This window comes from Meleagris gallopavo, chromosome Z (genome assembly GCF_000146605.3).
Source record: "Meleagris gallopavo isolate NT-WF06-2002-E0010 breed Aviagen turkey brand Nicholas breeding stock chromosome Z, Turkey_5.1, whole genome shotgun sequence".
Classification (NCBI taxonomy): Eukaryota; Metazoa; Chordata; class Aves; order Galliformes; family Phasianidae; genus Meleagris; species Meleagris gallopavo.
In genome coordinates this window covers 61334477-61345170 of record NC_015041.2, presented here as the reverse complement: position 1 = coordinate 61345170, position 10694 = coordinate 61334477, and the positions used below count along the sequence as shown (strand labels likewise).

Sequence of the window (10694 nt, the reverse complement as noted above, 5' to 3'; positions counted from 1 at the left end):
CCAAATACACTGGAACGGAATAAAAAAAAATCCAGATCCATTAAAAGTGTGTTTTTTGCCATGGTTTCTCATGTTGTTTCAGACTGCTCTTTTTTGCCTTTTATGTTGGGTAGAAAGAAAGTGAAATTATTATTTGTGTCCAGTTTAATGCAGTTTGTGGAAAGGAGTAATTTCAAGTACATTTCTGAAATGTTAAATCCTCCTGAAGCATAGGGTCAGAATACACTGCCATTAGGCGATCCTTAACATGCCACTGTATTTTGTGAAAGGTATACAGCATTTTGAAGGTAGATTCTCCCCAGAGCAGAAATAGCAAAAAGTGACTGTTACCACTTGTCTTTTACAGGACTGTCATCTTAGCATTCCTCTGGAATAATGTATTGCACTGCTGGCAGGAATTCATGTCTGTAAACATCAGTGAATGCGTGAGTATGACAGCAAAGAAGGACTGATACTCAGTCTGCAAAAACTGGCATAGAAGCTGGATTTGAGATTCAGACTTCAGTGGAAATGTGTTTACTCCCAGAATGGTTGCTGCTTTACTGAAAGTAAGGTGTTAATTTGGTTGTGAGATAAATATGAGCCTTTCCAGGACAGTTCTGCGCTATTCTGCACTACTTTTTGCATCCACCTTAGGGAAGCAAGACATGCTTCAGTACTTATGCTCTGCTTACAAGAAGAATAGGTTATGTGAAGATGAGTCTGTTTACTGGAGGTTTATTCCTGAAGATCTTTCACACATGTGCTGGTGTTTCAGCTCAGTGCAGAGTATGGTGACAATAGGAGCTGTTTTGGTTTCTCCAAAGAAAAAATGTCTCCATTGTGTTCTCCACAGATGTCCCCTTTTTGTGGTTCATCCCATTGTCCCTGCACACTTGCCTGTGGAGACACTCACCAAGTTTGGCCAAGCACTGTAGCCACCCAGGCTCTCTGCACCCTTGGAACCTCTCCCAGCTGAGGACGCTGTGTGGCACTGTGCCAACTGACTGTGTTTATCTGATCATGCTTTTGAAACAAAAACTTCCTCAAGACCTAAGCTGACAAAAAGTATAATGCTTGATGTAATGTTTCCTGCCTTTTTTTTTGACCGTGAAGCTGTTCCATAACATATATTTTATACTGGAAGAAACTCTGCAATTAATCCAACTGTCCCAATGATAGAGGAATGTGGCAGAACAGAAGCGAGTATATAAGGTTATCCCCTACCTTTTAGCATCCCTCTGATGAAATCTCTCTTGTGTGAGGTGCAGTTCAGGTGTGGAGTATGCCATTTCACAGTCTGGATACAGTATCTCTGCAGGGCAATGAAATGCAAGTCAGGTTATCCAGAGAGTGTTGTCAACAAGCAAAAGTTTTATGAGTCCAGCCTTCCACAGGTGACAACTGTTCTGTGAGGTATTGTTTCATTCGTCTTAAATGGTGTTGGATAGCTAGTTGCATAATAGAAATCATAAGTTCTGTTACGCTTCCAGTGATCCAGTGATGTCTCTTGTGAGAAGCTTGTGCTTACAGCAAGTGTGCAAGTTTTAATGAAAATCTACAGAATATGAAAGGAACCTGTTTACATCTCTGTAGCCCAGAGCAGCTGCATATTACATCTGTAACTCTGTAGATGTTATCTGCTTCACTAAATTACACTGGATTTTTAATATTAGAGATTGCAAGGGCTTTCACAATATATTCTCATAATTTATCAATATGTTTACAATTAGGTAATTCTCATGCCTTTAAAGAGGTCACGATGGGCATCTTAGAGTTACCTGTCATCTTGTGTTGTAAGATACCAGTATGGCCATTTTATTGTTGTGAGCTTGGTTTTAACTTTGTGCAATCCAGTGATCAAAAATATATTTGAATTTGAATGTATGTTTTGCAAATTAGCTACTTTTTAGTTTTCGGAATATTTCAGTTTTGCCTGTTGTTCCAGCTGAATTTCTTTCTTTCACTAAGTAGTGGAAAATATACTACTGTGGTTCATATTTGTTCTAGAAAAGAAGTTGGATTTGAAAGAAACTGAAGAATGATGATGCATACCACAATTTGGAAAATCCTTGTTTCCTGGCAGTGGCAGATTATTTCATTTTGATTATAACCAATGTACTCAAAACTTTGGTTTTCTCCTTTTGTCATGATTCTTTATAGTGGTCACGTTCTCTACATTTATGTATTACTTATACCAAACTTTTCATGCCATCCTCAGTGTGTTTACTAAAGAATGAATCACAGAGTAGTGTCTCATCAGTCTGGCTCTAACATAAGTGGAGCTCATCTGGTTTGTTTAGAACAAACATGTGAAGGATTGGGTGACAGATTCTAGTCATTCAGGCTGTAGAATTTGTGATGTGTTATCCTGTTCTTAAAACAGGAAGTGTGCAACAAGAGTATTTCTGTAATTGTATGTCCTCCCACATACAAGCAATAAGGTAATACTTAAACCTGTCTGAATGTGATGTTACCAAAAACAGCTGCTGTATGTAGTTCAGACTTTCTTCATGTATCTGCTCGATTGTTTTCTGTAGTTGAACCTTGAGATAGAAACTTAGTAGGGACAAAGAAGGCTGTAACCAGCAGCCTTTATTTTCATGCCTCTTGTCAGCCTTCTCAATTGCTTTTTAGCCAATACCTGAGCCAAAGCCTGTGCTTTTCTTGCAGTGCTGAACATGACTGCAAGAAACACAGTAAAAGAGTGGAGAAGGAAAAAAGGAAAAAAATGCACAAGTAAAATGAAGTGGATACTTTGGAACAAAGAGAGGAATAGAAGAGGAAGAAATTCCTAACATAGAAAACAAAAGAGAGGAAAGCATTTCTGAATATTTGCTTGTCTTCACAACTTTGCTGAAATGTGTGTTTTCAGACTGTGCAGCAGCATGAGAGAAGCTGTCTGTTAACTACTAAGTCACTGTCATTGCAGCATCTGCAAATAGAATTCCAGTGGTTTTCCTCTTGACAATTTTTAGGTATTATCAGTGATTCCTGAAGAAATATCTATAGCCTACGTATTAAGTCTTACAGGAGTCACAGCAGTAGTCTCTCTTAAAAAACACAGAATTTGGTTGTGTAGCTTGCCATCCTGAATTCTCACACATTTTACCAAGGGCAGCTTGGGCTTCTGTTCCAGCTGTGGTATGTCAAGGATTCAGTCTTGGTCAAACACCTGGTTGGCATGCTGTTCAGAGAGCAGAGATATTATTATTGCAGATTACTCTTGGGATCTGTGGTGATTGCTGCCTTAAAAATCACGGTGGCATCTTCCTACCTAATAGCAGATACTGTGTGTGATACAGCTGGGTTTACTCGAATAATTTGTGATGCGATCTAAACCATAATGTATGGCATGTGTGGATGGCAGGAGATCTGATTGAAATGGGATGAAGAATAGGAAGGTAGCAATCCGGTTTCCTAACCATTTATTTATGTAGCAACCATAATGATGAAAGCAGGGCAGTCAGTCTAAGGTTGTTTTGGATTACTGCCAATTTAGAAATAAAATATTGGTACTAAAATTTCTGTGAACATAAGCAGTATTCACAGGAATGCTAAAGACGCTGTAAAATTTTAATGAATCAATTAAAATGTTAAATATAATAAAGCCACATAACTAGCTAAATAACTACTGGTAAAAGATTTCAATACCATTATCTTCTGGGTGTTGCAGGATGTGTGTGTCTGGCAGGAAGTGGATGAAAGAGGGAAATGCAGAACCTGGGCATGGGCACATTCAGCAATAGAGCAGAGTTTATATTGTGGTGTGAGCCAGGGTGTAATAATTAGGTCATGGTCTTGATGAATAGATGAAAAGCATGCTGCTGTTTCAAGTGCTTCCTATCTGGAAGACTGTACTAAAGTGACGGGAGGGCTGTGGTGGAGTAGAAACCTCAGATCGTTATCAGCCCTTATAAGACCAGGCATTGAATCATCTTTCAGAAGAATTTTCTCTGGTGTTGTTTTTCTTCAGTTAAATGCAATTAACTTGAACGTACAACTTAAGTTTTATATAAGGTTCTCCAAATTATCTGCAAAAATTTTATCTGCAATCTTCCCAAGATGTTGGCAGGGAATACTTTTAAATTAGTTTTCCAGCTGCTGAATATCAGTGGATAATGAAGTGCCTTATATCCAGATTGGAAGGAAGCTGGTAAGAGAATAAAGCAGATATATGAGTAGAGCATGGCTTTTTAGCACATGTTTTGGTGCTCTGATCTCACAGGGACTGTTTTTTTGGTTTTTTTTTGTTTGTTTGTTGTTTTCCTTTTGTTTTTGTTTGTTTGTTTTTTCTCTGCAGAGATCTGCTGAGATTGTTTTGGTGTAATTACTTTGCACCAGCCTCTGACATCTTAAGGGTTATATAGATTCATACAATCAAGTTGAAAAGGAACCTAAATGGTCGTCTGGTCAAACTCCTACAGTAAACAGGGGTATCTACTGCTCAGAGTGCTGTCCAGTCTGAGCTTGAATGTCTCCAGGTGTGTATGAATCCTATGAAATCTTGTTTAGAAGGAATGAAACTGTTACAGGTGTGTGTGTTTTATGTACAAATTCACTGCTTTACTAGAGGTGCTGTGAATTCCTCCACTTCTATGACCACTGTAACCATTCATTGGTTTGGATGTATGTTTGGCAGGACAGCATATCCTGTAATATAGGATCCCTAGCATCTGTGTTCTCTTAGGTATTTAAGTGGCACTTTTCCTGTACAGCAGTTCCTTCTGAGCTCGTAAAGCTGCCTTTCCTTTATGGTAGAAAGGCATTTTAAAGTTCTGTGGGTTCATTAAGAAACATGGCCACAGAACCTCCCTTCCAAAATTTTAGAATTATACAAGCAAAACAGTGTTCCTAACAGTGTTGCTGTGATTGGGGCCCAAGACAGATGGAGACTTGCTTTTGAATGACAGCAAATACTGCTTATAAATGTACATGTGATGCTTACTTTTTTCTTGGTCAGAAATTTTGTGGGAGGTATGGTGTGGGAAACATGCTGCATAAAGTAGTTCTGTAGGATGAATCTAGACGCCTTGAAATCTCCCTCTTTAAAACTGAGCCAGCTTTACAGTGAAGTTTTAATTACATCAGCAATTGGTTTTTAGCTAGAGATAAGCTAAGCTTTGCCAAGCAGTGGGGGAGGACTGCCATTCAGACCAGGGTCCTTCAAGCACTGCCTTCCTGAGACTACTGGCTGTGCTTTCCCTGTTTGCTGTCTGCTCTGGTCACAGAGCACAGTGAATAATCAATTATTTTGCTTCTGGGTAACTGCTTGTTTTAATGGTCAGGAAGGAATCCACCTTAATGCTCCCCTGCTGATCACTTTTACTTGTTACATAAGTAAATCATTTTTGTTCCCTTCCTTCTGTAGTGTAAAGTGATGAGATTGGCTTGAGAAGACAAATCCTTAGCTTATAGTGAAGAAAGTTCCCTTTCTATTATACTTGTTGAGGGCCTGTTCCTATGAGTCTCAGAGTGAGTGCTTTTGTGGTTGTGAAGGGCCAACAAAAACACCTTCTGTCTTTCTAGGGTGTGCTTAGTACGTCTCAAACACTTGCAGAGCAAGGCCATTGTGATTGTAGCCAGTCAAAGGCTGGTATCAGTAGACATGATATCCTCTCCTCCTCCCACCAGAGTAGATTTGCTTTACTAACAAATTTAAGTTTTGTCTACAAACTTGTCTTAGACAAACTTGTTATGGTGAACTCGCTTGTTTGCAGCCTTGAGATGGCGCATCTGTAAACCTCACAGGCTTAAAAGGATGTCTGAAAGGGACCCAGAGTCATTGTCAACATCTTCATCATCTTGGTGGTCACTGTTGCTGTTTGCTGGTTTGAGACTATGACTTCTGGATGAGCGCGCTAACACCCCATCCCTTCTCCAGTGCTGCAGGCTGAGACTAGAACTCCTCGAAACAGACGTCCAAAATAGACTGGTGATCAATCTTTTTTCCTGTCTGTTTTTCTGATGCTCATTCTTTCTCTGTTTTCTTCAGTTTTCTCTTTTTGTTCTTTTTCTCTTGTAAAATTATTAAGTAATTGCTATTTTGGCTTCTGAAAAGCTGTATCTCTTGTACAGGTGCTAAGTTGTAAAGTTGTGAATTAGTTGTGAGTCTTATTTTGATTCCTTAAAGTCTCTAAAGACTGTAAAGAAATGATTAAATACTGTGCTTCTGCAAATTCTGCTTACCATGGGGGATAATGAAAAATCCACCCAAACCTGCTTTCCAGATCAGCTGGTGAGTGGAAGTTTTGTTTGCTGTGTTGAGTGGCTTTTTGAGAACAATACAGGTTGAGCACTATGTAGTGGCAGAGAAGAGGCTTTGAAATTTTAAACAGTTTAGTTTGCTGGAAAATTGCATTGTAAACTCCTTGGGTGTGTGTGGAGAAGAGTGCAATTCCATAGCTGTTCCTACAGCCTACTCCTAGTGCAGGGCTCCTCTGGTATTACAGTTCTATTGTTCTTGGAGTTTGGTTTTTGCTTCTAAACTGTATTGAAGGATATTTTTTCTGTCTCCATGAACAATCCATGATTACCAGCTGTATTTTTGTAAACTGGAGAGGAGGCAAGCTGTCCTTAGGAGAGGTGGTTGTTACCTCAGTGTTCTTTCCAATAGCATGTGTTTGTTTAGATCATGTCTCTGAGTTAATTTACTTACTTGTATTTCTGATTTCATAGATGGTAAAGAAAGTCACTTTTTTTTTTTTTTTTTTCTTTTGGTACAAGTTACAAGCTGCTTATTTAGAGCTTTGGAGTGTGGATGAGTACTTCATCTCAGGTATTCTGTTTCTAGTCTGGTTTATGGGAATCTGTATGTTTAACAGATCCAGTGTTTCCTGCCCTGCACAAAATAGTAGGTCATTTTGACCAAATGATAAGGTCAAACACAATAAAATTACAGGGTGGTAGTCACAGCTGTTTTCTGGACAGAAATCTCTTCAGCCTTCAAGCCAATTTGGTCCTATAAGTTCAGAACAACTCATAAATCAGCACCGACTGATCTATTTCTCTGAATTTTGGAAGTAGAGGAGACACAACCAGACTTCTATAACTACAAAGGCTATGCCTTGTGACTGAGTGTGTTGAGGTGCAGTATGTTTTGTCAAGTCACAGAACCACCAGACCCTTAGCCTACAAAATCATCCCTGGTCTGATCTGTGAAACCTTTTGTATTTTTCAGAAGACTCAAGTAGGAATACTCTCTCTGGTCTGAGTTTGAAAATGTCCGTAATTAACTGTAGTGCTGCCACTCACTGTTTGTTGCATATACATTGGGAACTTTGATGGAAGCAAAGGTTTCTTCTGATCTTCAGAACAAAATTTTAGATTCGTGGCATGAACAATTAAAATATATTTGTAGTTAATATATCCCTTTTTTTTAATATTCCTTCATTTGTGAAAAAGTATGCATTTTTGTCTTGTTCAGCACTGCTTTGCAAAGACAAATCCTATTCCCCATGGTTAGTAGTGGAATTACCTTTACTGTCTTCCTGCTGTAGGGCCCATAACAGTCCCACTCAGATATGAGTTACCGGAGGTCAAATCGAAAAGCTACCAGGGTCAGGCATAGCCTCAACTGCTACATGATTTCGGGTTGGTCTTGTCTCTCAGCAACACTGAGCTAAGGGTAATTCTTTGTAATGCAAAATCATTATGCCATATTGAGAACTGTTTGTAATGAAGGGTGCAGAACATCACCTGATGATGTTGCAGCTTCCCTGCAGGTCTTTTGCTCTGAAACCTGGATCTGCTTAGAACTGAGGCTCTGTGTCACCAACCTGCTTCTCCTTTTTCCCCCTGGAACAGCCAGCTTGAGGTTTGGCAGCAGAAGCCAGATTTAGGCTAACCTTTCTATATCTTGTTTTCTGAGTAGATGTGGTTTTTCTGAGCAGTCTTAGTTATTTGTGTTTGCCAGCATAGTGTATGTAGCATGCTCTGCCTTTGTAGCTCTGTTTCTCAATGTAAAAATGAGTAGTTTGAATCAAAATGATACTGTACGATGGAGTGTATGATTTAGATGTTCTTGAACACATATGTGGTTTCCTAAAACTAAGGCTTAGTCTAAAAATGAAGACCTTGGCCACTGTTTGCAGAGTAGGGAGCTTGAAGTTTCAGGGGATAAAATGCTGACTTTTAGTGAAAGAGCTACTGTACTGCTGTGTACAGAGATCTGCCCTCCAGTGAGTCTATACACATAGAAGAGTAAGGCCCTGAGTTAAGATCTGAGGCCACTAGAGCAATTTTGTGTGTGTATGTTTTGTTATTTCTTACCACTCACGTGACCTGTCACAGTTATTTTAAAAACAGACTTCTGAGGATTCATGTTAAATCTCAGCTTTTGGATTTTGTCCTTGAGAATTGTGTGAATGTTCTTGGCATGTGGGGGTGAGAAGGAAATTGGATTTTAGTGCTGTCTCCTCAGTTATGCCAGCACTTTTGAATGCAGATTGAGGAGCAAGTTAAGCTGAATAGAACAGAGATTTATGAACTGTAACCACAATTTAATTCATTCTTATTCTCTTTTCAAAGGAGTGTATTCAGAGGATAAAAGTAAAATTTTACTTTTATTGAAAGTAGAAAAGAAATGAACTGGAAGAGAAAAATGTGTGTTAAGGAGAATCATTGTGTAGTTCAGTTTGTGTCCCTGTTTTCTGAAAGCTGTTAGAATTTATTTACTCCATTTAACCATCCTGTTTATATTTCTAAAGAAATGAATGATAATAGCAGTTCTCTGTCGCAATAATTTCAGTGACAACACCATCCACAGAGACGGTAGGATTTTGGCTAAAGCAAGGTTTTTGAGCTGGTTTTGTTGCTACTCCTACCAGAGTGTAGGTCAGCCCAGCCATGCAGTCCACCAGGTGGTAAGTTTTTGCAAGAGCAGTGATTGCAAGACCAGCTGGCCAAGCTATGCACATGCATTTGTAAAGGCTTTGTTTTATTAATGGTGGAAAGAAGTAGCAGATCACAAGGACCTGACAACTGAAAGCAAATGCTTTCAAAGAGTGTGTCTTTGTGGCTGTGCTTGTAAGCATTCTAGCTACAGCTCAGACCAGTTGAAGTTTGTGAACCAAGAGGGGAACTGTAAGAGCTAGGTGTGTAGCCCTCCAAAAAACTAACCATCATTCAAAGGCATCGTCAGTACTGAACATGCTTCACTGCATGATGCTGTCACTCTGTCAGAATTCAGCCTCAGGATATGCATGAGCCAAAGAGAGTTCTCAACCTGCTTTAAGGACTTGGAAGGTCTAAAATAATGGCAAACACTGTGATTCAGTGACTGTGGCTAAAAACGTACTCCTCTGTGTTTCATCCCTCCCGTCCTTTACCCTCCACTGACAGTGTTTTATGCTGTCCTCTTTCCTGTGCTGTGTATCCATGCAGGGGATCAAAGAAATGTACTGGGGTGAAAAATCAATGGTCTTCTTAATTATTTAGTTTAGTACTCAGCCTTATACAGGTTTTGGAAGGGATTATATCCACCTGGGCCGCATATCACAGAGGACATGGTAAAAGGACAGGAATATGAAAGACTGAAAGTTGAAGTGGAACAGAACTTTCCAGAAAGGAATTACAGCCATACTTACTCTTGCATGAACATCAGTCTGCAGAGGGTCATAACCTTAAGTTCTTGTTCAGTGGAGAAGTAAGGGCTGTACTTCAGTATAAACAAAACCATCAATATTTTGTGATTTCTTTACTGTAATTCTGAGGAATCCCTTTTTCAGCTGACGTGAAGCTGTCTTCTATAGCAAGGACATATTCCTGGTTGGATTAGTATGGATGCTATTACAACAATAAGCAAGTAAGTATGAGGGTATACTAGTACCTCTCCAGAGCTTCTGATGAGATGTTAATTCCTGTTACACTTCTGAAAGCCACTAGAATGACACTGATTGAGAGATGAGCCTTCCTTTAATACAGAAATGTTTGTTCCTGTGGTGAAAAGCATGCCTAATTTGTACAATGAAGTTTACACCTAAGATTTATCCTCTCTCACCCCTGCCATTGCTCCTTAGTCACAATGGAGGGACTTTTGTCCCTGCTTATTGTTTTCCACTTTAATCTCAATGAAAATCTGTAGTTTGGCAGAGTCATGAAGTATGATTCTGTTTCTTTTGTCAGATATTGCAATGACACTAATGTAGAGGTTTTTAAGCAGAAGCTGATCCAGTGAAATTATTGTCTGTTAAATGTTACAGGAATACATTCATTTTACGGGACCCAGCTTTATAGACAGTTATCCATTATATTCTGCTCTCCTTCAAGTGTTAAGCTTAGAAATAGGGTAGTAGAGGAAGGGGAAGCAGTTACAGCTCTAAATCAAATAAGAATCAAGTAAAAATCCTTTATTCCACTCAACATTGACATCCTGATTATTAAAATACTGTTTTTATTGTATTCTGCCATCTCTTAATGTTGTGGTTTTGCTCTTTTTTTCTTTTCTCTCATGTATGAGCAAAACAAAGGCTTGCTATTACATGTCAAATGGATGTTATTATATATTTGGGAAATGTTTCTGACTATGGGAAGTCTTTACAGTCAGCATTTTCCACTGAGGACCTTGAAGCTGCACTGTTCTCATGGTTATCTTATAAGGATTAATGTAAGGCAATCCTGGTAGCTCTAGAGAAAAGCGAGGAACTTGAAGAAACTCAAGAGTCCTTCTGTGAGAGGACTTGAAGCCAAATTCCATATTTTTCTAGAGATGCTGG

General features: G+C 39.1%; 1 protein-coding gene across 5 annotated transcripts in view; it reads left to right on the top strand.

The window, feature by feature from the left end:
* Window positions 1–10694, top strand: part of MOB3B (MOB kinase activator 3B) — a 78374-nt gene that overhangs the window by 19202 nt on the left and 48478 nt on the right. The window contains exons 2-4 of one of the 5 annotated variants that reach the window (XM_031557390.1): window positions 347–425; window positions 4283–4463; window positions 5700–5914. The exons of 2 other annotated variants lie outside the window; for them this stretch is intronic. The gene's annotated coding sequence lies outside the window, so the exon portion shown is untranslated. The remainder of the gene's footprint in view (window positions 1–346; window positions 426–4282; window positions 4464–5699; window positions 5915–10694) is intronic. 2 more of the 5 variants (XM_031557391.1, XM_031557389.1) reach the window with 2 other exon arrangements.